A 25,063-nucleotide genomic window follows, 5' to 3' on the forward strand; every position below is an offset into this window, starting at 1 on the left:
TTACGTGTGTATAAGAACTTATAGCTTGTGAAGCACTTTTCACCTAGATTTGCATTTAACTCTTTTAAGAATTCCCTTGAGGAGATGCTGTTATTTCTCTTGTCTAAAGACTGAAGCCCAAAATCCAAGTAAGGAATAGCTCAGGGTTATGGATGTGAGAGTTGGACTGTGAAGAAGGCTGAGCGCCAAAGAATTGATGCTTTTGACCTGTGTTGTTGGAGAAGACTCTTGAGAGTCCCTTGGACTGCAAGGAGATCCAACCAGTCCATTCTGAAGGAGATCAGCCCTGGGATTTCTTTGGAAGGAATGATGCTAAAGCTGAAGCTCCAGTACTTTGGCCACCTCATGCGAAGAGTTGACTCATTGGAAAAGACTCTGATGCTGGGAGGGATTGGGGGCAGGAGGAGAAGGGGACAACAGAGGATGAGATGGCTGGATGGCATCACTGACTCGATGGATGTGAGTCTGAGTGAACTCTGGGAGTTGGTGATGGACAGGGAGGCCTGGAGTGCTGCGATTCATGGGGTCACAAAGACTTGGACACAACTGAGCAACTGAACTGAACTGAGCTGAACTGATAGACGAGGAAGAGCAAAGGCACAACTTGATGTCTGAGTCCTCTGATGTTGCTTGATTCTAATACAATGCTGCCTCCTTCCAGCAACGGCAAATCCCACCAAAACTGTGCTGCTTCACTTGCTTCAGTTTCCAAAGGTGACCTAAACTTGTCCCAGTTTTCTTTCCACGTAGAAATTTTAGTACCATCTGTTGCAGGAGGGCCTGAGTATTTGTACGTTCCTCAGCTCTGTCTGAGATCCGCTGGATTCTTGGGCTTCTCAAATTTTAACATACATCTCAGTCACCCTGGAAGTCTTGTTAAAATGCGGACTCTGACACCAGACTTCCCGAGTGTGGACTGAGCTGCTGAATTTCTACCAGGCTGCCAGCTGATCCTGGTGCTGCTCATCCACAAATATCCACACTTTGAACAGCGAGTCTAGGACATACCTACACAGGCTTTTAAACTGCAACGGGTTATGGACTGGATGTCCGGGTCCCTCCAAAATGCATAGCTTGAAACAGAATCCTCAGTGTGATGATAGCTGGAGACAGGGGGTGCGGGACTTTGGGAGGCTGAGTCATCAGGATGGACCCCCCATGAATGGGATTAGTGCCCTTAAGAAAGAGACCACAGGACTTGCCTGGTGGTGCTGTGGATAAGACTCTGCCAGCCAATGCTGGAGACACAGGTTCAATCCCTATGCTTACTAGGTTAGGAGAGATAATTTCAAACAAATAACCATAAATATGGAGCTGTGTTCTCATAGAAAATAAAACTATACCAACACATTTAGCCAGCATACTGGTGAACACACAATTTGGTTGCTGAAAGAGAAGGCAGGATTTCAATACCTGTCAGCCACATTCCAACCAAGTGACCTTTAATGGACACATAATTTGATGTCTCTGAATTTCCTCTTCTCCATGAAATAAAAATAATAACTGTTGCTGCTGCTGCTGCTGCTAAGTCACTTCAGTCGTGTCCGACTCTGTGCGACCCCATAGATGGCAGCCCACCAGGCTCCCTCGTCCCTGGGATTCTCCAGGCAAGAACCCTGGAGTGGGTTGCCATTTCCTTCTCCAGTGCATGAAAGTGAAAAGTGAAACGGAAGCCGCTCAGTCGTGTCTGACTCTTAGCGACCCCATGGACTGCAGCCCACCAGGCTCCTCCATCCATGGGAGTTTCCAGGCAAGAGTACTGGAGTGGGGCAAAGTATTGTTCAAATCTGACATCACAAGAGAGAAGATTAAATAAATGTGGTAACTATAAAGTACTAAGTAATACAGAATTATTAACAATGATAGCTAACTAAAAACTGAAATGACAGAAATGGTAGGTTCTCTAAACTGTAAGGGGAAGGCAGTTTTGTAGAAAGGCAAGCTGTGCCACTGTTTATTATGCTGCTGCTGCTGCTTAGCCACTCGGCCGTGTCCGCCTCTCTATGGCTCCACGGACTGTAGCCCATGAGGTTCCTCTGTCCATGGGTTTCTCCAGGCAAGAATACTTGAGCGGGTAGTCATTTCCTGCTCCAGGGGATCTTTCTGACCCAGGGATCAAACCTGCGTCTCCTGTGTCTCCTGCATTTGCAGGCAGATTCTTTATCACTAGTACCACCTGGGAAGCCCCAGATTTTTTTTAATCCCCAGTGAAGTCACAGTGCCTGCAGCCTCTAAAGCTGTCTTTGGCTGGTATTCTTGCATTCTTTGTAGCATTGCTTTCCAGGGTTGTTGCTGTTTTCTCCTCTGATGTGTGTGGTCTGGGGAATTTAGTTATATTATCCACCTTCATCTGAAGGTGAAGATGAACCTTCCACTGAACCTTTACTGATTACATTGTGTGTGTGTGTTAGTCGCTCAGTAGTGTCTGACTCTCTGTGACCCCATGGACTATAGCCCACAAAGCTCCTCTGTCTGTGGAATTCTCTAGACAAGAATACTGGAGAGGTAGCCATTCCCTTCTTCAGGGGATCTTCCCAACCCCCGGATCAAACCCAGATCTACTCCATCACGGGCAGACTCTTTACCATCTTAGCTACCAGGGAAGCCCATAGATTACATTGAAAGTGAAAGTGCAAACCGCTCAGTCGTGTCAGACTCTTTGCAACCCCATGGACTGAAAGTCCTTGGAATTCTCCAGGCCAGAATACTGGAGTGGGTAGCCTTTCCCTTCTCCAGGGGATCTTCCCAACCCAGGGATTGAACCCAGGTCTCCCACATTACAGGTGGATTCTTTACCAGCTGAGCCACAAGGGAAGCCCAAGAATACTGGAGTGGGTAGCCTATGCTTTCTCCAGCGGACCTTCCCGACCCAGGGATCTAACAAATAAATGCAGGGTGTCCTGCACTGCAGGCAGATTATTTACCAACTGAGCCATCAGGGAAGCCCATAGATTACATTACCAGTCATTAATAGATATGAGAGTTTGAAAAATTCAGAGCAAGATTTAGAAAAATAGGTATCTCACTGGAAAACAGAATAAATACTCTTGAAATACCTACCTGGTGCCCCTGAGTGAGTCTGCAGTTATGTTACCAGAAGCCCTTGTTCCTGCCTCCAGGTCCTTTCCTCCAGGCCCTCACTCTGTAAGGCAGCAGAGATGGCGGCAGGGGGAATCTTCCAGGAAGGCAGGATCCCGAGTGTCCTCTGTGAGGCCAGTGGGCTCAGCTTACCTACCTGCCCTGTTCTGGCTCACTGTAGCTGCTGGCTGTTCCTTCCGCTCTGCAACAGCCTTCTGACAAGCATCGATGCGTCCTCCTCTGCCACTCGACCGCCCCTTTCCCACAGCACAATCACTCAAAATCATGTGTCTGACCACAGCACTCCCTCCTCGCTGAAAGCTCTTTGGAAACTCCTTGATGCAGAAAGCCCAACTCCTTTTCCCAGGTCTGATCTGATCTGTCCAACCCGACCCCTCAACTCCGTGCAAACTGTGCCCTCGCTCACCCCTCCATCACCCCGTCTCGCAGACCCAAATGTAACAAGCGCAATCGAATCCATGTTTCACATTTGCTCACCCATTCCACCCCACACCTAGAATTGTCCTCCTGGGTAACTGGGTCTTCATCAAAAAAAATCAGATCTCTGCTCAAGCATCCCCTCTTCAGAAGGGGTTCCCTGACCTCTTGCTAAAGCGGCCTCTCTCCCAACTGCCCTCTGTCACACTAACCTCTTTCATGGTCTTGTTCCCATTCTGAGTTTTTTTTTTTTTAATTTATTAATTTGCTCATATGTTTTCTTTTCATCTTCTCATGCTCGAACGTGAGCCTACCTATCTGGGTCACCACTGGATCCTCAGCACCTAGGACAGCGCCTGGCACAGACTAAGTTCCAGATAAATATTTATTATGGGAATAAAGACAATCCACGAAGATAAAAGTCTCAGATTCTCCTGGGACTCAAAAATGCAAACTCGAATATCTGGAGATATAACCCATGTTTCCTCACTAGAGGGCTTAATGTGATAAAGCTCCTGATTTTCTCCAAAGTTAACTATAATATTAAATTAGCTCAGTTGTAATTTCAATTCCAATCAATGTAAAGATTCTAAAGTTGATCTGAAAAAAAAAATTGGAAAAATAAATCTGTCAAGTAATCAAAATACTTTTTTAAAAACAAAGCAAAACAAAAACTTCAAAGCAACAATAGGCAGAGGGGACCTTACCTATCAGATAATAAGACATATGTTTAAAGGGCTAGTGTTGGAAAAAAAGAGAAATTCCAGAAACAGGCATGCATATACACATATATGCAGGGCTTCCCTGGTGCTTCAGACAGGAAAGAATCTGCCCACAATGCAGGAAACCTGGGTTTGATCCCTGCGTCAGGAAGATTCCCTGGATAAGGAAATGGCAACCCACTCCAGTACCCTTACCTGGAAAATCCCATGGACAGGGGAACCTGGTAGGCTGCAATCCATGGGGTCACTAAGAGTTGGACACAACTGAGCGACTTCACTTTCAATTTTCACTTTTCACTTTCATGCATTGGAGAAGGAAATAGCAACCCACTCCAGTGTTCTTGCCTGGAGAATCCCAGGGACAGGAGAGCCTGGTGAGCTGCAGTCCATAGGGTCACAGAGTCAGACATGACTGAATGACTAACACTTTCACTTTCATATGTGTGTGTGTGTGTGTGCATATATATTAACACATACATACATATATATATATGTAACTGCTGTGCTATGCTTAGTCACTCAGTTGTGTCCAACTCTGTGTGACCCCATGGACTGTAGCCCACCAGGCTCCTCATCCCTGGGGATTCTCCAGGCAAGAATGCTGGAGTGGGTTGCCATTTCCTTCTCCAAGGAATCTTCCCAACCCAGGGATCGAACCCAGCTCTCCCACATTGCAGGAGGATTCTTTACCATCTGAGCCGTCAAGGAAGCCCAGGTAACCACTATCTCTATCATACTGGAAAAAATCGGTAAAATTTCCCTCTTAGAGCTACAAAACCCACAAAAATTAAAATATGAAGTAGGATAACATTTACAGGATACATTATATTTAAAAGATGACTGCTTCATATGTCAAAGCTTTTCAAATTAATCAGAAAAAGTGATAAATGCTCTAGCAACTCAAAATATACAGAGCAACACTGCACTGTAGAAAAAACACAAATGTCTGAGAAATGTACAAAAAAAAATTCCTTCTATTGATTCAACAAACGCACATTAAAACAATGAGATGAGATTTTCATTATCAGGTTGACACAGATTAAAAATACTGCTACTCAGTGTTGGTGACCATGAGGGGAAATAGAATCCCTTTATCCATAAGAAAGTCTAGAGGAATACTGAGGAATAACTCCATGGAAGTCAATTTCCTGTTGTGATTCAAAAGCCTTTAAAACTGCGGCTACTGCTAAGTCGCTTCAGTCGTGTCTGACTCTGTGTGGCCCCATAGACGGCAGCCCACCAGGCTCCCCCGTGCCTGGGATTCTCCAGGCAAGAACATTGGAGTGGGTTGCCATTTCCTTCTCCAATGCATGAAAGTGAAAAGTGAAAGTGAAGTCGCTCAGTTGTGTCCGACTTTTAGCGACCCCATGGACTGCAGCCTACCAGGCTCCTTCGTCCACGGGATTTTCCAGGCAAGAGTACTGGAGTGGGGTGCCATTGCCTTCTCCTAACTTTATCCAATTCTCCGTTTAGTGCCTTATCATAAAAATTTGACTAGATGAGGAGATACAGGAACGTAATTCATATGTACCAGAATGTTTATTATACAATTGTTCATAAGATCAAAAAATTAGAATCAGTATAAATGTGTTTATCATGTCAGTCTAACTCTGGAATATTATGTACCAATAAAGAATGATTGGGTACCAGAGTGTTAACATGAAAAGATGTTCATAAAATGTTGTTGAGTGGAAAAAAGCATGTTAAGAACAGTCTGTACAGTTTGAAAGTGAAAGTTGTTCATTGGTATCCAATTCTTTGCAACCCCAGGAGCTATATAGTCCACGGAGTTCTCCAGACCAGAATACTAGAGTGGGTAGCCTTTCCCTTCTCCAGGGAATCTTCCCAACCCAGAGATCGAGCCCAGGTCTCCCACATTGCAAGCGGATTCTTTACCAGTTGAGCCACCAGGGCAGCCCAGTAGAGCTTAAATTGTTGTAATATGAATACAGAGATATACATGATTTTTACTATCTTTTTACATTATGTTAGAAAAAAGTCTAACCACTTAGCAGAAGGCTAACAGTTGTTATCTCTGATGATTTTTCCTTTGTGCTTAGTTGCATTTTCTAATTTTTCTATAATGAATTTTTATTGCTTGCGTAGAAGAGATAGTTTGGGGGGTTTTGTGGAGAAGGGAGTTAATTACTGATGTCTAGTTGGTTGCAGTGTTTTCAAGCCTATTTTTCAGGAGCAAAATCTTCATTAAAAATACAAGCATCTTTTGAGTTGAAAAACACAGCAAACCATTCCCGACACTTTGTCTCAGCGCCAACCACATAAAGGACCAGACTCACAGCTACAGTGGCAGCTTTGTGTTTTCATTACTACCAAGTAATGCAGCCAATAAAGAACCTTCAAAAAGCGAAAATGAAGCAATAAGGCGTGACAGATAATGTGGTTACTGTGTGGTAATGAACTCCAGAGGCATCAGAAGTTTGATATATTGCTGAGTACAACTATTTCCCCTGGGTGTAATTTAACCTGAGAAGCTTGCCCCAGAATCACTGATATAAATAGAACTCCCTGTAGATAAACATGTTTCCAACTGTTGTATGGATGCTTTAATTGTGTTCAATTATGCAGCACAATACAAACATAACTAAAACTGATTCTAGATTAAGGTTTGGGAACTATCAGAACAGCCCCAAAGACTAATTCTAAATCTAACAGCGAAACCACACCAAATTAGTAAAAGACACTCTGACAGTAAGTACTAATACGAGTGCCACAATAACACTAGCAACAAAAAACCTCGTCCATGCAGATAATCTTCTCTGTCCTTAAACACCTAGAAAATAAGCCCATTGAATATTTAACATGTAATATTTCAATGGGAATGGATTCAGTTCAGTTCAGTTGCTCAGTCGTGTCCAACTCTTTGTGACCCCATGAATCGCAGCACCCCAGGCCTCCCTGTCCATCACCAACTCCCGGAGTTCACTCAGACTCACATCCATCGAGTCAGTGATGCCATCCAGCCATCTCATCCTCTGTCGTCCTCTTCTCCTCCTGCCCCCAATCCCTCCCAGCATCAGAGTCTTTTCCAATGAGTCAACTCTTCGCATGAGGTGGCCAAAGTACTGGAGCTTCAGCTTTAGCATCATTCCTTCCAAAGAAATCCCAGGGCTGATCTCCTTCAGAATGGACTGGTTGTATCTCCTTGCAGTCCAAGGGACTCTCAAGAGTCTTCTCCAACACCACAGTTCAAAAGTATCAATTCTTCGGCGCTCAGCCTTCTTCACAGTCCAACTCTCACATCCATACACGACCACAGGAAAAACCATAGCCTTGACCAGATGACAAGCAGAAATTAAATGTGGAATTTCAAGCCTATTTGATCTTCCATGGATCCTAATTAGAACACACTGTTAAAAACTTAACAATCAGGGATAAGTGGATATTTGATAGCAACACAATGTTAAACGTTTACAGTTGGTATTATGGTTATACTTTGTAAAAGAACTCTTACCCTTAAGAGATACACTCAGAAACAGTCAAGGATAAAATGATGCCTGAAGCTGGCATCAAAATTACCCAGTGTGGGTGGGTGGCTACTGATGAATCAAGGCAGAGTTTGAGTTGTTAACTGTTGAAATGGAGGGATCGCCACCCCTGGGTTCATTATAATAGTATTCTCTTCGATATTGTGAATGTCTGAGATTTCCCATGGGAAGTGCTTTTTAAAGCTAACTGCTTCAGAAAGAGTTCCTATGTAGTGGTGACTCCGTGGCAAAAGAATGGCCTGCAATGCAGGAGCCACAGGTTCAGTCCCTGGGTCGGGAAGATCCCCTGGAGGAGGGCATGGCAGCCCACTCCAGTATTCCTGCCTGGAGGATCCCATGGACAGAGGAGCCTGGGGGGCTACAGTCCAAAGGGTCGAAAAGAGTTGCACATGACTGGAGCGACTTAGCACGCATGTGCAATCATTAGTCATTACTGTTTATTAAATACAGTTTGGTGAAAGAAGTCATCATTATAAAATTAAGTTATTTTTTAAAACTTATCTGGTAATACATAAAATCTCATTTGATTCATAAAAAAGTTTTACATTATTGAAAAGGAACCAACAACAATCATCAAAAATATAAAGTTAAACGGGTATAAGCCACTGAGATGAAAACAAATTATAAAACTTTGAATGAGTCTGGATTTAAATATTCAGAATTGAAACTGTCACCAAGATGGCGGGGAGGGATGGGGGAAGTGGCGTGTCCTATTTAAACTGCACTGAGATACTTGCAAGCTCCGGGAGTTTTTGACAGCCAGGGAAGCTGGGTGTGCTACAGTCCACGGAGTCGCGAAGAGTCGGACACGACTGAGTGACTGAACTGATTGACTGACTCAGATGCTTGCTGAAAGAAGTGATATTTACAAAAATCAAATTCCAGGGACTTCCCTGGCAATCTGGTGGTTAAGATTCCACACTTGCACTGCAAGGAGCACAGGTTCAGTCCCTAGTGAGGGAAGTAAGATCCCACATGCTGCGAGGTGCAGGTAAAAGAAAAATCAAATTCCTTTCGAAAGACAAATTCTGTTAATGCAGTCACAGCAATTGTTTATCAATGAAGTAGAGGCGATTCTATTAACAATGTAGAATGAATAAAAGGACAAGGTAGAGAAATGAGCAAATCCACTTGGTGTCAGAGATAACTGGGATTCCTGCACTGCACTCTCTCCTTAAATAGCAATTACATTATGTCCACAGTGTGGCTCCTGTTTGCATTTCAGGTGCCTTCTTAAGACCACTAAACAAGTCCAAACAAAGTCAGTGTGTTCAGCCTCTCACAGTAGGTCTGTTTTTGTTGTTGGTGGTCAGTCACTCAGCCATGTTCGACTCTTTGTGACCCCATGGACTGCAGCACGCCAGGCCTCCCTGTCCATCACCAACTCCTAGAGCTTGCTCAAACTCATGTGCATCGAGTCAGTGATACCATCCAACCATCTCATCCTCTGTCATCCCCTTCTCCTCCTACCTTCAATCTTTCCCAGCATCGGGATCTTTTTTAATAAGTCAGTTCTTCGCATCAGGTGGCCAAAGTATTGGAGTTTCAGCTTCAACATCAGTCCTTCCAATGAATATTTAGGACTGATTCCCTTTAGGATTGACCAGTTTGATCTCTTTGCAGTCCATGGGACTCTCAAGAGTCTTCTCCAACACCACAGTTCAAAAGCATCAGTTGTTTGGTGCTCAGCTTTCTTTATAGTCCAAGTCTCACATCCATGCATGACTACTGGGAAAACCATAGCTTTGACCAGACAGACCTTTGTTGGCAAAATAAGGGGGTGTCATCTGGAGGCAGTTCAGCTCTAAATACTTCATGCCTTCATGTAAATATTCTTGCCTTTTTTCTCTCAAATAGTTACTGCTTTTCCTTGGGGTGGGAGAGGAGGGCCCGGTTGGAGACACTGGGAATATAGTCATAAACAAAACACTGACCTTTGGCAACAGCATTGCAGGTCGAGGTCCTCAGGATCCAGGTAAAGTCACCCAACACCAGCTAACTAAAGTAGTCGTGCATGACCTTATTCCTCATATCTACCAACTCGCTAGATTACTGCATATTTTAAATAAAATACTTCTCAGCTGCACAGAAACTCACATTGGACAGATGGCAGAGGCTATGAATTGTGTGGAAAACCCTGCTCCCCGCCTTCTCTTTCTGACCTTCTCCCCGCTCCTCCGACCTTCACTTCCAGGTCTCTCTGCCCCTGGGTCTCCTCCTCTCGCAGACGCTTTCTGGTTTTCAGTGCCCTGGTGTCCCTCGCACGGAGCCCCCGCTGTGCCTGTGACCTGCACACCGATTGGCAGGAGGCTGAGCCGGAGGGTAAAATGTCCAGACACCACCGCCACAGAAATCCACCAGCTAGAACCTTTAAAAACTCTCAAGAACATGTTAAAGTGCCCACGCGCTACAGCTACTGAGCCTGCAGCAAGAAGCCTGCTCACCGCAACTAAAGGGTAGCCCCAGCTCACCCTGCTAGAAAAAAAGCCCACAGCAACAAAGACCCAGCACAGCCCAAAATAAAGTGCCATCCATTAAAGCCTTTCATTCTGCATGAATATCTCTAAAGTTTACGAATCCATTTCCCGTGGGTGTTGAGGAATGAGTGCATTTAGAAAACTGGCCCTTGGCTGAATTGATTCTTGGATGAATTGGCTTTTGCAAATTCAGCTTTGGTTGAAACATTATCAGCTAATTATGTTGCCTCCACCTTGGAGGAAGACCCACCCCACCCCACCCCACCCCATCCCCCCGCCCCCCGCCCCCCACAGGAGAGTGATGCAGGTAACATAATACACACCTCCAGGGCTGGGGTCCTTCAACTTTCCCCAAGAACTCTGAGTTCATCTCAGGCCGAAAGATGAGGGGAAATTAAGACCTGCCCTACGTCACAGCTAAGTGCTTCCCTGGTGGTACGGTGGTAAAGAATTTGCCTAATGCAGACGACTCAAGAAACGCGGGTTCGATCCTCCGGTCAGGAAGATACCCTGCAGAGGGAAATGGCAACCCGCTCCAGTATTCTTGCCTGGGAGATTCCATGGACAGAGGAGCCTGGCAGGCTACATCCATAAGGTCACAAAAGACTCAGATAGGACTTATGACTGAAAAGCGGCAGCAGCTAAGCAGACCTGGAGAATTCTGCATAGATGCGATAACCAGGCTCCTGCATTAAGCTGTCTTTCTTTTCCCTTGTTGAGGTATGACTGACATACATTATTTTAGTTTCAGTGCATGACATCATGATTTGATATTTGTATATACTGCAAAATGATCAGTGGAATAAGTGTAATTAACATTCATCACCAGACAGAGTTACAACATTTTTTTCTTGTGATGAGAACTATTAATGTCCACTGTCAATAACTTTCAAACGGGGGACAGAACCTTATTACTATAGTCACCATGCTGAGTGTTCCATCCCCAGCACTTATTTTATACTTAGCAGTTTGTACTGAATTTTCTTATATTATTTTCTTATATTAAAATCAAGGAAGGGAAAAGCTTTCATCAACTAATATAGGACAACACTTCTCAAAGCATGTGATGCTAAATGTTGTCTCTATTAGATGCTCTGCAAAATATTATTTGAATCTTACATAACGTTGGGGAAAGTAGCATTACTTTCTTTAAAGATACTTCATTGCTGTGTGCGCTTTTTCTTACATAACGTTGGGGAAAGCATTATGATAACTCATAATGCAGGTTAGTATATTAAGTTCCTGCACTAAAGGATAAAAAAAGGTTTCTAAAGTCTGTCTTCTGATGTTTTTGTTGTTATACTTGTTATTTTATTCCGCTCTCTTTGATGTATTTAAATAACTCACACTGTTTAGAGGTCATTCAGGATATGCTCTCATACTTTTTCGACACTTTGGGGGTGAGTTTTACACTGTTTTTTTTTATTCTAAAGTTTCTTCGAGGGGCTTCCCATAGTGGACAGTGGGGAAGAGGGCGTGGATGAAATCAGCCACACAGAGCCATAGTGAGTAAGCACCTCTCTAAATTAACTGGGGGCTTCCCTGGTGGCTCAGCTGGTAGAGTCTGCCTACAATGCAGGTGACCCAGCTCAGATCCCGGGTTGGGAAGGCCCCCTGGAGAAAGGACCGGCTGCCCACTCCAGTGTTCTCAGGCTTCCCTGGTGGCCCAGCTGGTAAAGAATCTGCCTGCAATGCGGGAGACCTGGATTCGATTCCTGGGTCAGGAAGATTCCCTGGAGAAGGGCATGGCGACCCAACCCAATATTCCTGCCTGGAAAATTCCATGCACAGAGGAGCCTGGCGGGCTGCAATCCATGGGGTCGCAGAGTCAGACATGACTGAACAGCTAAGCACAAATTAATCGGAGCTGAGCTAGAGACCAACAAGGGAAAGCCGTAAGAGATGTGATCAAACATTCTGGAATTAATAAATTATCATTGATGCCAGTGATCACCGTAGGCAGCTCAGGAGAACTACCGGCCTAAGAAGGTGCTAATCCCATGTAAGGGCTGAAAATCATGATATGAAGACTCAAAATCAAACAAATTAAGCAGAACAAAAGCCAAAAGTCATAATTTAAAAAAAAAAAAAGGTAACTGAGACAGTCACTTTCTCCAGGGGCCGATGAAGACCCAGAATAAAAATAAGTGAGGTTTGATCTCCTTGCCGTGCTGTTTATCCAACTGAACCCAGACAGAAATCTTGCTGACAGATTCAGGGCACACCTTCCAGCAGTTAGAAGTGGCCACTGCTCCGCTCGCATTGTTCCCCATCTCACTCCAAATACTTATGACTTCCGTGACCTCGCTCTGTCTACACCTTCCCAAAGAGTTCCAGGACACCTAGAGCAAAAAGGCAAGCCCCGTCAAAGTTATTACTTCCCGCGGCCTCCTGTATCTACTCATAAGTCCTCCAGACTTTCACCAGGCTTCCTCTACTACTTCTTAATTTTTGTACTTCTAGCCACTTTTTTCTCTCCTTCTCTCCCAAAAGATTTAATTCCCATGCGATACTAGTTTTTATCCATATGACTCAAAGTGAGGAAGAAATAAATATATGCATACAAATAAATGAATAAATAAATAACCAAGATTCCAGACTCCGTGTTAATTTCTGGCACACCTATCGAGTTTTGTCACTTTTGATTAAATGTTTCCAACTTCTCAAATACCTATTTTTGTCCATTTTTTAAACTCATAAAAGTTTACATGAGGAAATAAAAAGGAATCAAGCGTCTTACTCTCCCAACATAGTCCCCTCTCTTTATAAAATTCAGTCTCAAATCGTATCAACGTAGAGAACATTTGAGATCTATGTTAGTTTATGTCCACATTCTTTATATTTGGGGATTCCAAATAACCTCAGATGATATATAATCACCTTATTGTTTTGCAGCATGGAAATATTTTGCCCGTCTGAAATCCTCTTATTTATGTACCCAAAAAGGAAAAAAAAAATAAAAGCTTCAGACATTCAATTCTGAGAGACAGAGGTCCGAGTATACTGAAATACCTAAATAAATCTATAAGTGGCTCATAAAAAAAATTGAACCAGCAAGCTAACTCAATTATACCAGAAAAAAAAATTAAAAAGTCTGTTCAGTACCCCATATTATATCATTTGTGGTAAAAAAGCATGTGAAGTTAAATATAAATTTAACTCCCTGACCACTGCTTATGGGTTCCAAAAAGGCCTGTCTGGTAAGGTGAAATTTTCCATGCTTGGTTTCAGCCCAAAGGGGAAACACTGATGGAGAGCTGAAGAAAATGCTCAACAAAGTCTAATGATTTATGAAGGGTGAAAAATAGCCTTAATTTTATCACGAAGAAGTTATTTTGAGAATGCATAATCTATATTAAAATCCCTACATGAATGTGTTACATAGTAAGAAAAGCTGTTGAACAGTTTGAGGAAATTTATTTCCTTCTTAGATAAAAATCCATGTTGCTATATTTTCAGAATAAGAACACCAATGACATCCAGTGTTCTTGAATAAGATAAGTAGGAACTAAGCTATGATCAATGGGTTGGGGATGCACCCAGCAAATTTTCAGTGACATCACTTAAGTATATTATTGAGTTTATTTCCACATTAGGGACTTTTATTTTGGGTGGAAAGTCTTTTTTTTTTTTTTAAACTGTAAGTCCTTTTTCAATTCTAAAATTCTGTTGTTCTCATCATTTGAAACTTTTTAAAATAATTAATTAATTAGCTATTTTGGCTGCCTCAAGTCTTAGCTGAAGCAGAAGGGCTCTTTGGTTGAGGCGCACAAACTCTCTAGTTGCAGAGCTAGAGCTCCAGAGCAAGCGAGCTCAGTAGCTGTGGCACATGGCGTGTGAGGCCTTAGTTCCCAGACCCGGGATCCAACCCACGTCCCTTGCATTGCAAGGCAGATTGTTAACCGCTGCGTCACCAGGGGAGTTCCCTGCTGTTCCTACACTTTGAGTGGGCAGTGCAGACTGCACCTAAGAAGTTGGCTCACGACAGGACTAAATGCAGGTAGAGGATATGTGTCAGCTTCCCCAGGGGCTCGGTAGGTAAAGTATCTGCCTGCATCGCAGGAGACACAGGAGATGTGGGTTTGATCCCTGGGTCGGGACAATCCCCTGGAGAAGGAAATAGCAATCCACTCCAGTATTCTTACCTGGAAAACCCCATGGGCAGAGGAGCCTGGCAGGCTACAGTCCAACGTGTCACAAGAGTCGGACATGACTAAGCACGCAGGCACCCTTGGTTGATATGTATATTTTCTTAATGGCACTGTTTCCTGACTGTTGTTTTTCTGTTAATGTTACCCTTCCATTTCCTATTTGTTAATGTTATAGCTGAAACTTGGGGTTACAGTTATACTTCCTTTATTATTTTAATAAATTACATCTTTTAAATTAATTTTTCTTGGAGTATGGTTGCTTTACAATGCCATGATAGTTTCTGCTGCACCTGGGAAGCCCTTCAGATAAATTACACTACTTTTAAAAGAAAAATAAAGAATACCAACTACATTTAGACCCACCTGACAAGTCCTCAAAAGCTTGCAGACACAGAAAAGTTTGCTATGAGAGCATAAAAAGGATTTTGGCTAAATTTGCTTTGGTTTTATTTATCAGTCTCTGCTTTAAGCTGGTAGTAAGAAAGCCAGCTTCTTTAGAGTAAATCTAGACATCTTTGGAAGGAATGATGCTAAAGCTGAAGCTCCAGTACTTTGGCCATCTCATGAGAAGAGTTGACTCATTGGAAAAGACTCTGATGCTGGGAGGGATTGGGGGCAGGAGGAGAAGGGGACCACAGAGGATGAGATGGCTGGATGGCATCACGGACTCGATGGACGTGAGTCTGAGTGAACTCCGGGAGTTGGTGACGGACAGGGAGGCCTGGGGTGCTGCGATTCATGGGGTGACAAAGAGTTGGACACGACTGAGCCACTGAACTGAACTGAACTGAACCGAACTCAGGCGTCTGAATCGTGACCCAGAGTTTGTTATAACAATGTATCTTTGGGTCTTCCAACTCCTGAGTAGCTCAGTTCCTCCATGAAGCCTTCCCAAATTAACCCCATCTGAGAGCTGACCTGCCTTCATCCTCAAGTGCTCTTTCACAAAGTAGCCCTTAGCAGTGCAAAGCCCTCCATCAGGTGGTAGAGCTCCCAAGCCCAGGAGTCAAACCTATTATGAATTTTACTTCTCCCTCAGACCCCTGATCCAGGAGAGATCTTCAGTTCTGTTCAGTTGCTCAGTCATGTCCGACTCTTTGCGATCCCATGAATCGCAGCACGCCAGGCCTTCCTGTCCATCACCAACTCCCGGAGTTCACTCAGACTCACATCCATCGAGTCAGTGATGCCATCCAGCCATCTCGTCCTCGGTTGTCCCCTTCTCCTCCTGCCCCCAATCCCTCCCAGCATCAGAGTCTTTTCCAATGAGTCAACTCTTCGCATGAGGTGGCCAAAGTACTGGAGTTTCAGCTTCAGCATCATTCCTTCCAAAGAAATCCCAGGGCTGATCTCCTTCAGAATGGACTGGTTGGATCTCCTTGCAGTCCAAGGGACTCTCAAGAGTCTTCTCCAACACCACAGTTCAAAAGCATCAATTCTTCGGCACTCAGCTTTCTTCACAGCTTTCTTCAACTCTCACATCCATACATGACCACTGGAAAAACCACAGCCTTGACTGCTGCTGAGTCACTTCAGTCGTGTCCGACTCTGTGCGACCCCATAGACGGCAGCCCATTGAGGCTCCCTCGTCCCTGGGATTCTCCAGGCAAGAACACTGGAGTTGGGTGCCATTGCCTTCTCCGATAGCCTTGACTAGATGGACCTTTGTTGGCAAAGTAATGTCTCTGCTTTTCAATATGCTATCTAGGTTGGTCATAACTTTTCTTCCAAGGAGTAAGTGTCTTTTAATTTCATGGCTGCAGTCACCATCTGCAGTGATTTTGGAGCCCCTCAAAATAAAGTCTGACACTGTTTCCACTGTTTCCCCATCTATTTCCCATGAAGTGATGGGACCAGATGCCATGATCTTCGTTTTCTTGGTAGATACATAAATGTACATCCACTTCATCCTGCCCCTCCCTGAGTTTAGAAAAAACAGCTCTCTGACCACGGAAAACATTCTCACATCCTTTGTACTAGCGATGTTCTAACTGAACTAGAAAAACGAAACAGAAAGGAAAACAAGGTTTAATGATGTATCTAGAGAGTGAGAATAGCTACTTTCCAATAACTCCAGTCTATTTACAAGAAGATTCCATTTTATTTAGTGTATTCCATAGTAGCTGGTGTGGCTTCCCGTGGGGCTTCCCTGCTGGCTCAATGGTAAAGAATCTGCCTGCCAAAGCAGGAGATTCGGATTCGAATCCCTGTGTCGGGAGTTAGATCCCCTGGAGGAGGAAATAGCAACCCACTCCAGTATTCTCATCTGGAGAATCCCATGGACAGAGGAGCCTGGCAGGCTACAGTACATAGGGTCACAAAGAATCAGACATGACTTAGTGACTAAATAACAAAAACAAATAGTAACTGGAATTAATAAAAAGATATACACACACAGAGACACACACATATGCATTTTTTACTTTAAGGAAGAATTTCTGAATGACCTGGGAAGTCAAAAAAAATAGAATGAGTTTCATTAAGAGACCATAAATTTCCTCAAATCTAGAAGACTTCAAACAGAGGCTAGATTCCCAACAAATATCGCAGAAGAAACTCAAGACTTGGCTGGAGAATGAGACCATATGTATCATCCCTGCGATGCCTCGGACACTGCCGTTCTCACTTGGCAGACTCACACTCTCAGGTTTGAGCTGTCTCTGCTCATTTATTTCAGGACTCCGCTATTCAGGAAATTGCCAACACCTAAAATTCTTTCAAAGAAAAGTTTAAATCCTCAACAGAACCATTCTTATCTCTTCTTTAAAATGTCATTTCAAAACCTTCCATGAAACCTACCACTAAAGAGCCTTTGGTGAAGAGCTTTTCCTGGAAAGATAAGTACTCAGCAGATAATTGCACCAGGAAATCAGAATTTTTCCTCAGCCAGGTACCATCTTTCAAAAATCAATCTAACGGGACCAATTAATGTGCTGGAGAATAATGTGCCTTCAGAGAGAGAAAGACTGGAGACTTCTTCCCCTTGAAATGGATGACATCTTAATGCTCACAGAAGGTTCTCAAGAAATTTTTCTCTGACACTGAAATAAATACACGTGATTCATCACCAGAGATTCAGGAGCAAGCACCCGCTCCTTGCTGTACTTCTGCTGGAGTGCGTAGATGATTTTGGTACCTGAGCTGGGCAGGATCCTAAGAATGGAAGCTCTTCTCCAGAACCAGCCTTTCTATGCCCCTGATTGGAAGAGAAGGAAAAGGCCTTCCTCTTTGCTCTCGGTTCCACCATCCCTTCTCCCCATCTCTCTTCTCTGGCCTTCCCAGGCTCAAAACAAATGTGTCCGAGTCAGCTCAGAGCGCATGATGGGCTGAGAAGGACGCTGAGAAGAGAAACACTGGTTTGAACAAGCCATTCGGCCTCCCGGTCTCTCCCACACTTTCAGGGTCTTCCATGCAGAAAAAGGCATCTCTATTTCGTTGTTGAGTCGCGAAGTCGTGTCTGACTCTTTTGTGACCTCTATGGGCTGCAGCCTTCCAGGCTCCTCTGCCCGTGGCATTTCCCAAGCAAGAATCCTGGAGTGGGTTGCCATTTCCTCCTCCAGGGGATCTTCCTGAACCAGGGATCAAACCCACGTTTCTTGCGTCTCCTGCACTGGTAGGCGGGTTCTTTACCATCAAGCCACCGGGGAATCCCATGCTTATTTTAGATGACAGCTAATGATTTTTTTCCTAGAAAACCTTCCCTGACAAAGGCTATTTAATCTCCAAGCTTCTGGCAAGATGTTTGATGCTTTCCCTTATTTCCCCTCCGTGCCTTCATAAAATCTCCTAAGGACTCCATGTCTCTGGGCCAGACCTGGCCTACTTACAGTCTCCAGCCATATCTGCCAAATCTGGTGCCATTTTGCCGTCAGTACTTTAAGACTTTTTTTTTTTAATTTCAAAGTCTTCGGTTTCACTATAGGTCCCACCAAAACCAGATGCCTTGCGTAGGGTAACCTTCACACCTTTATACTGCCTGTCTGGGCCCGTAGGCATTTGAGATCTCCATCCCTGAACTTTATGCAAAATCACTTCCACGACAACCCTCAGGTCTGTGTGTCCCCTACAGTATTTCAAGCTGAAGGCAGGGTGTGTCTGTATCTACCACGTTTTCTAAGATCTAGAACAATGCCGGGCATTTAGCTTTCTATAGATTTGGCGAACACGTAATCCTTGAGGAAAAAAAAAAAGACTATCAAGAAAGTCCGCTTCTTAAGAGTTCCTTAGGCATGAGTGCAGGACAGAGTGAAAATAGGCCTGATCCTGCCTCCATACTAAATAAAACTCCTGTTCCTTATTATGGCCTAATAGGTGGAAACATTTTTTTTTATAAACAGGTTTAAAATTTTTATTTTATTTTTTACAGAGGGCAAGGATTGGTGGAAGAAAGAATATGACTTTGTTAAGACTAGAAAAAAAAAGGCCCCCCCTTTTTTTTCTCATCTAACTGAGTCCTGGGCTTGATTATAAGTTCCCTGGAGGAGAATGCAGTGGTCACTTGACATTCTCAACACACACAGGAAGAGATGTTTTAATGAACAGACCTGTTGGGCTCTTTTTTTCTTCCTTTTCTTCTTTCCTTTGTGTGTATGTGTGTGTGTGTCCAGAGATGTCTCATAGAAATAGTGTCTAATTAAATAAATATGATTTCAAATCTGTCATATGAATTTGGATATGCTTCTCCATGGGCAAGATCTACCTGGCTTTGAAGCCTCTTAAAGGAAAATGTTGAGAATGGAACGCTAAAGATTTAGAATGCACCAAAGTAGACTTCCCTGGTGGGCCAGTGGTTGAGACTGCGTCCTCCAATGTAGGGGGTGTGGGTTCGATCCCTGGCCTGGGAGCTTAGATCCCACATGCCTCACGGTCGAAAATAGCAAAACATTAAACAGAAGCAAATTGCAACAAATTCAATAAAGACTTCAAAAAAAATAGAACGGACTAAAAAATTCCAAAATAGGGACAATCCATGGCTGCCCTGGTGACTCAGATGGTAAAGAATCTCCTGCAACGCAGGAGATCCAGGTTCCACCCCTGGGTCGGGAAGACCCCTGGAGAAGGGAACGGCCACCCACTCCAGTATTCCTGCCTAGAGAAGCCCATGGACACAGGAGCCTGGCGGGCTGCAGCCCTGGGGTTCACAGCATGTCGGACACAACTGAGTCACTAACACTTTCACTTTCATTATAAACACAGAGTGGTCTGCTGAGTCCTTGAGGATGGATTTCAAATTTTTAAAGAGATACCACTTGAAACTGGAGTTTTCTTCAGAAGTCTGATTGATGACATATTTTTGGCACAACCCTCTGATGCCTTTCAACCTCGTCCTCAGCTTTCTGCTCCCCATTTCTTTTCTCTATGTTCCTCTGTCTCCTCCCCACCATCCCACTGTCTCCCTGCCTCCCCGGGTTGCCTCGTTTTTCTAAATGAGTTCGCGTTCCTGCCTCTGTTCTCATGGCCCGCCTACCCTGCCACCCGGCTCCCTGGACGGCTTCCATTTAAAATGCGTGCATCTCAGTCTACAAAAGCTATTTCAGGTACGGTATTCAAGCAGCACATTAAGAACAACCGAAGCAAGCACATACTTGGGAATTTTATGGAACGGTAAAACATTTGTGCAGCTACTTCCCACAGACAGGAGTGGGGTTTGGAAGGCCATTTCGTCTCGCACAGAAACTCAGCTGGTCTTAATTCTTGGCCTCTCAGCACACTGGAGCGCAAGCCCCTTGCTTCTCCAAGCTCCACTCGCAGGCGAGGGGCTAAGCCAGACGTGCAGGGCCAGGCTGTCTCTGATCTTCCCTTTCCTTTGGTCTTCTCCTCCATTGGTACACGGTTATTTTTTCAGTATTTCCGGCAGAACTGTTTTTATTTAGTTGCGGGGTAGTCTGTAAGGCTACAGACCATTCCTCTTGATACACTTCTGCACGTTTCTCTGCTACAGCTTAACAACTCCAGCCTTTTCAGAGAAATGGCTCACTTTGTAGAGAAATATATGGCCCATCTGTCATCACACAAAAGTGGACTTGACCACATATCCTTGGAGAATTTTCAAACAATTCCCAGAGCAAGGATGATGACCCTTTCTCTGCCTGACTGAATTTCATCCATAGCCTTTCCTGGGGTCGAGGGGATAGGAAAAGTGATTAGAAATTATGAAACAGTGCGTTTAATCATTCTTAAAACATCCTCAAAAGAAAAGTACCATTTAAGCCATTGTGCAGATAGCTAGAAACACACGGAGTCTACTGGCTCAAAGCTCTGTCTTTCTCAGCTTTTCTACCATCAATCAAATGTCCAAAGGGAGCTAATGCCATATTCTTAAGTGGCCTAAAATACCAAAATGGCCATTTTTCAAAGAAGTGCTTCTTCACTTAAACACACTGTCCAGGAGTCTTTCATGACAGGATCTCTCATTACTACGCGAGGGTCCTTTCCAAGCCGTCCAGAGGGAAAAAGATTTTTCATGAGCAACTTCTAATACTTTATACTGTATAAGAGTTTTCATGGGATTTAGAATAATTTTAAATCAAGAATTCTATAAAAGAACATATTCTTATTTAATCTAATTAACAAGGAAGAAACCAGATTGGAAGATTTTTTTGTTATTTTACCCATTTCGAGGCAATATAATTTGATGGCAAGTACATAGGCTCAGGAGTCCAAATTGAGTATTCAGCCATCTACTGTACCACCCGGAACTAGTTACCTCACCTCCAGAGCCTCAGTTTCTTCATCTGTAAGTTGGGGATGATAAGCCCAGCCTCCCAGATTTGCTAAAGAAATTAGACATCTCTGAGTGCACAGTCGCTTACTCATGTCTTTGCGGCCTCACGGACTGCAGCCCGCCAGGCTCCTCTGTCCGTGGGATTTTTCAGGCAAGAATACTGAAGTGGATTGCCATTTCCTTCTCCAGGGGATCTTCCCGATCCAGGGATCCAACCTCTAACCCCTGTGTCTCCTGTCCTGCAGGCAGATTCTTTACATGCTCAGCGCTGGGGAAGCCTTGAAAGAAATTTGATGATGCACGCAAAGCAGTGATGGTTGGGTCAGACACACAGCGTGCGTTAATGCATGGGGCTCAGAGTATGGATTTAAAACAAACATTTCGTAATTATCACGGCTTGGCTTAGTCTTTCAAAATTGTGAGGGATATTTTATAGGGCTCTTGGTTGTGTCTATCTACTTATTCATCCACTTCTTTATATTGCCATTATAGCTTTGATATAAGAATTATATAAGATAGAAACAAAACTCTTTATGTACACTGAAACTTAATTCCAGATGGTTTGGTGTGAGGAGGGATCTGGTGGAAACAGCTTCAGCTGTTCTCGGTGGAGTCACTGTCTCGGGTATCCCCAGGCAGACCCCAGCCCGAGAGGAGGAAGTTCAGGCCCTGGGGGGTTAGTTAGGGACTCGCTCCCAGGAGAAACCAGGAAGGGGGAGGGGAAGCAGGATAGGAGAGCGGACTGAATGAAGAAGGGGTCCCTTCAGGTCAAACGCCACCCTTCCGGATCCCACAGGGGGGCTCTGAAGTGCAAATTGTGTGCAAGATGGGGTTCGTCCTTGCTCAGGGCAAGGAAGCTGGGCTCAGCACCTCTCACCAAGCTGGGCTTGGCTACAGGCTGTGGACTGATGGTCTGGAGGGGACTGCAAACTCCAGGGGCTTCCATCTCTGTGGCAAACAGACAGGGCAGCTCCAGCAGCCCCAGGACTCCAGAAAGGATGGCAGGTGGGCCGTAAAATCCCCAGGCAAAACAGAAGGGCATTGCAGGGGAGGGGAAGGGAGGAGGGCAGGTAGGGGGGACCAGCACTCAGCAGAGGTCCAAGGATTTGGTGTTTCTTGTTGTTGTTCAGTCGCTCAGTCATGCCCGACGCTTTGTGATCCCATGGACTGCAGCACATCAGGCTTCCCTGTCCCTCAGTATCGCCTGGAGCTTGGTCAAACTCACATCCATTGAGTCGATGATGCCATCCAACCATCTCATCCTCTGTGGTCTCCTCCTCCTCCTGCCCTCAATCTTGCCCAGCATCAGAGGTCCAAGGATACAGGGATCTAAGGGGATCTGAGCCCTGACAGCACCCACTCCTCATCACATGGCTAACCCAGCACCAGTGACCCCAACTTCACAAAGGAGCAGATTTGCAAATATAAGAGACTGTTTAAAAGTCAAAAAGGAAATAAAAGCATCTTTTTCCTGCCTACCTATTTTTTTAAGAATGTCCTCACTTGGGACTTCCCTGGTGGTCCAGTGGCTAAGACTCCCAGTGCAGGGGGCCTGTGTCCAATCCCTGGTCAGGGAACTAGACCCCACATACTGAGTGAGGACCAAAGATCCTGCCGGCTGCAGCTAAGACCCAGCGCAGCACAATAAATAAATTTTTTTAAAAAAGAAAAATGCCCTCACTTTAAGAAAAGACTGAAAATGAAGTCTTTGCGCCCATTCTGACCCCAAATTGTCCAAATTTAACCCATTTCTATTCCAGTCTGAGAATATCAGCCCAGGTGAACTCCGAGCTCCAACAGTGATAACAGACTCCTTCAATTCTCATGCGCTCTGCAGTTCACAAATCATTGCCAAATGTGTTTTTTGCCCACAACCCCTTGAAATACATATAATGAGAATCATATGGTACCCCATTCCCCATCTTACAGATGAAAACCAAGGCTCGGAAGTTAAACATGCCCGAGGTCATATGACAAATGGAAGAACTGGAATTCAGTCCCAGGCTTGCTAATTCCAGTGCTTTCTCTAAGTGTCTGAATAGAGGCATACAGAGCAGCCGTCAGATGGTGCTATGGTAGGGACCCTCTGCCGTCCATCTGGCGCGGATACATTGTGGACCCTGAACAGTCCACCAGTGAGGACTCTCAGCTGAGCTCATTTTGACGTGAGGGGCAATTGGGCCCCTGGGTTTCCGGTCCCCTCCGATGGCTCCCGGTCCTTCACCCATTCTGTAAATGCAAGCTCTCTGTCTTTTTATCTCTGGCTCCATGGACACTTCTTAGCTCATCTTATAACTACTCTTATCCTTTCAAATCTAAACTGTCATATTTTGATGACCTGTGAATCCATTCCTCTTTAGAAGAAATTATTCTCTGGTCCTTAAGATGTCTGTAGCCAAAAATCTACCGGCTAACCAACTGTGCCTCCAATTTAACAAGACAAATTAGTAGTAGCTTGCCTTAAGACTGTTTTCCTCCCAAATCCCCTTATCACCTTACATCCGCTATCTTTGGTAGAAGTCACAGCATTCAGTTTCCCTGGAAAGTATCACATGTCTGCATTTCACAAATTTTGCAATATCAAAAACCCAGAATCTGCCTATAAAACAAAATGTAGAATGGAAAGCATTTGGATTCTATTTGTTTAAAAATGTTAAATTTTTTGCCAAATTGAATTTCTCAACTAAAAACTGACAGTGTCCATGTCAAAATTTTAACTGTACACAGGATGTTTGTGGCAAAGATAGCTGAACAATGAAGCAAGACTGAATTTGCATAGAAAAAATGAGCTGCCCTTCTCTGCTGAGATGATCATTATTTGTCTTACCCAAGAGGCGATGACCTGAATTGGATGTCTGAAGTATAATTTATGCAGGAATAGTTCTGTAACTGCATTTACATAAACTGTAAAGATATTTAATAAATATAGTATTTATATTTACAAAACAGGAAACAGACTCACAAACTTAAAGAATGAACTTCTGGTTACCAGAGGGGAAGAGTAGGGGGACAGATTGGGAATTTGGGATGGACCTGGACACACTGCTGTATTTAAAATAGATAACCAACAAGGACCTCTTGTGCAGTACAGGGAACTCTGCTCAATACTCAGGAATAACCTAAACGGGAAAGGAATTTGAGAAACAATAGATACAAACATATGTATAACTGGTATGTGTAACTGAATCGCTTTGCTCTACACATACCTAAAACTAACACAACATTGTCAAACAGCTATACTCCAACATAAACTAAACATTTCAGATAAAATTTTAAAAATTACATAAAAGATGATCTACACTGGTTTGTCGAGATAAACATACTGAAAACTAGAATCGCATCTATGCTAACTGTGTATATGTTTCCTCATCATAATTTCAATGTTAATTTTACCCATTGTCAAAATAAATGAGAATTTTAAAATTATTCTTTTTTTAGAAAAGAATTAGATGCCGACTTAGAAAGCTGGATCGGTTACATAAACCATCAGATGAACAAGTGACAATGCTGCAGTCTTTGTCTGGGTCCCCACATTCCATCCACTTAGCTTAGACATATCCCTGTCTTGGGACTTTCCTGGCTGTCCAGTGGTTAGGAATCTGCCTTCCAACACAGGGGACCTGGGTTCAACCTTAGTTCGGTCAGGAAACTAAGGTGTCGAGGGCAACTAAGCCCCCGGGCCACATGTACTGAGCCCAGGCACCGCAACTAGAGAATCCCGTGTGAAACAAAGATCCAGGGCAACAAAGAAAAGTTTTTAATTAAATAAAGTAAATGAAGCCCTGTCCTCTTAAGGGGCTGTGTCCATGCAGCATGCCATACCACAACCTGAAACACTCTTGACTTGTCTCCCAGTCAGCAGACTCTTTCTCTAAGAAGTTACTCTTGATTTTTCAGATGACAGTTCCTGATGAGAGAGCGAAGAGATTTTTAATAACATTTCTACAGAGTGAGATGAACACCCCTA

The sequence above is a fragment of the Oryx dammah genome, unplaced genomic scaffold, assembly GCF_014754425.2.
Source record: "Oryx dammah isolate SB20612 unplaced genomic scaffold, SCBI_Odam_1.1 HiC_scaffold_21, whole genome shotgun sequence".
Taxonomy (NCBI): Eukaryota; Metazoa; Chordata; class Mammalia; order Artiodactyla; family Bovidae; genus Oryx; species Oryx dammah.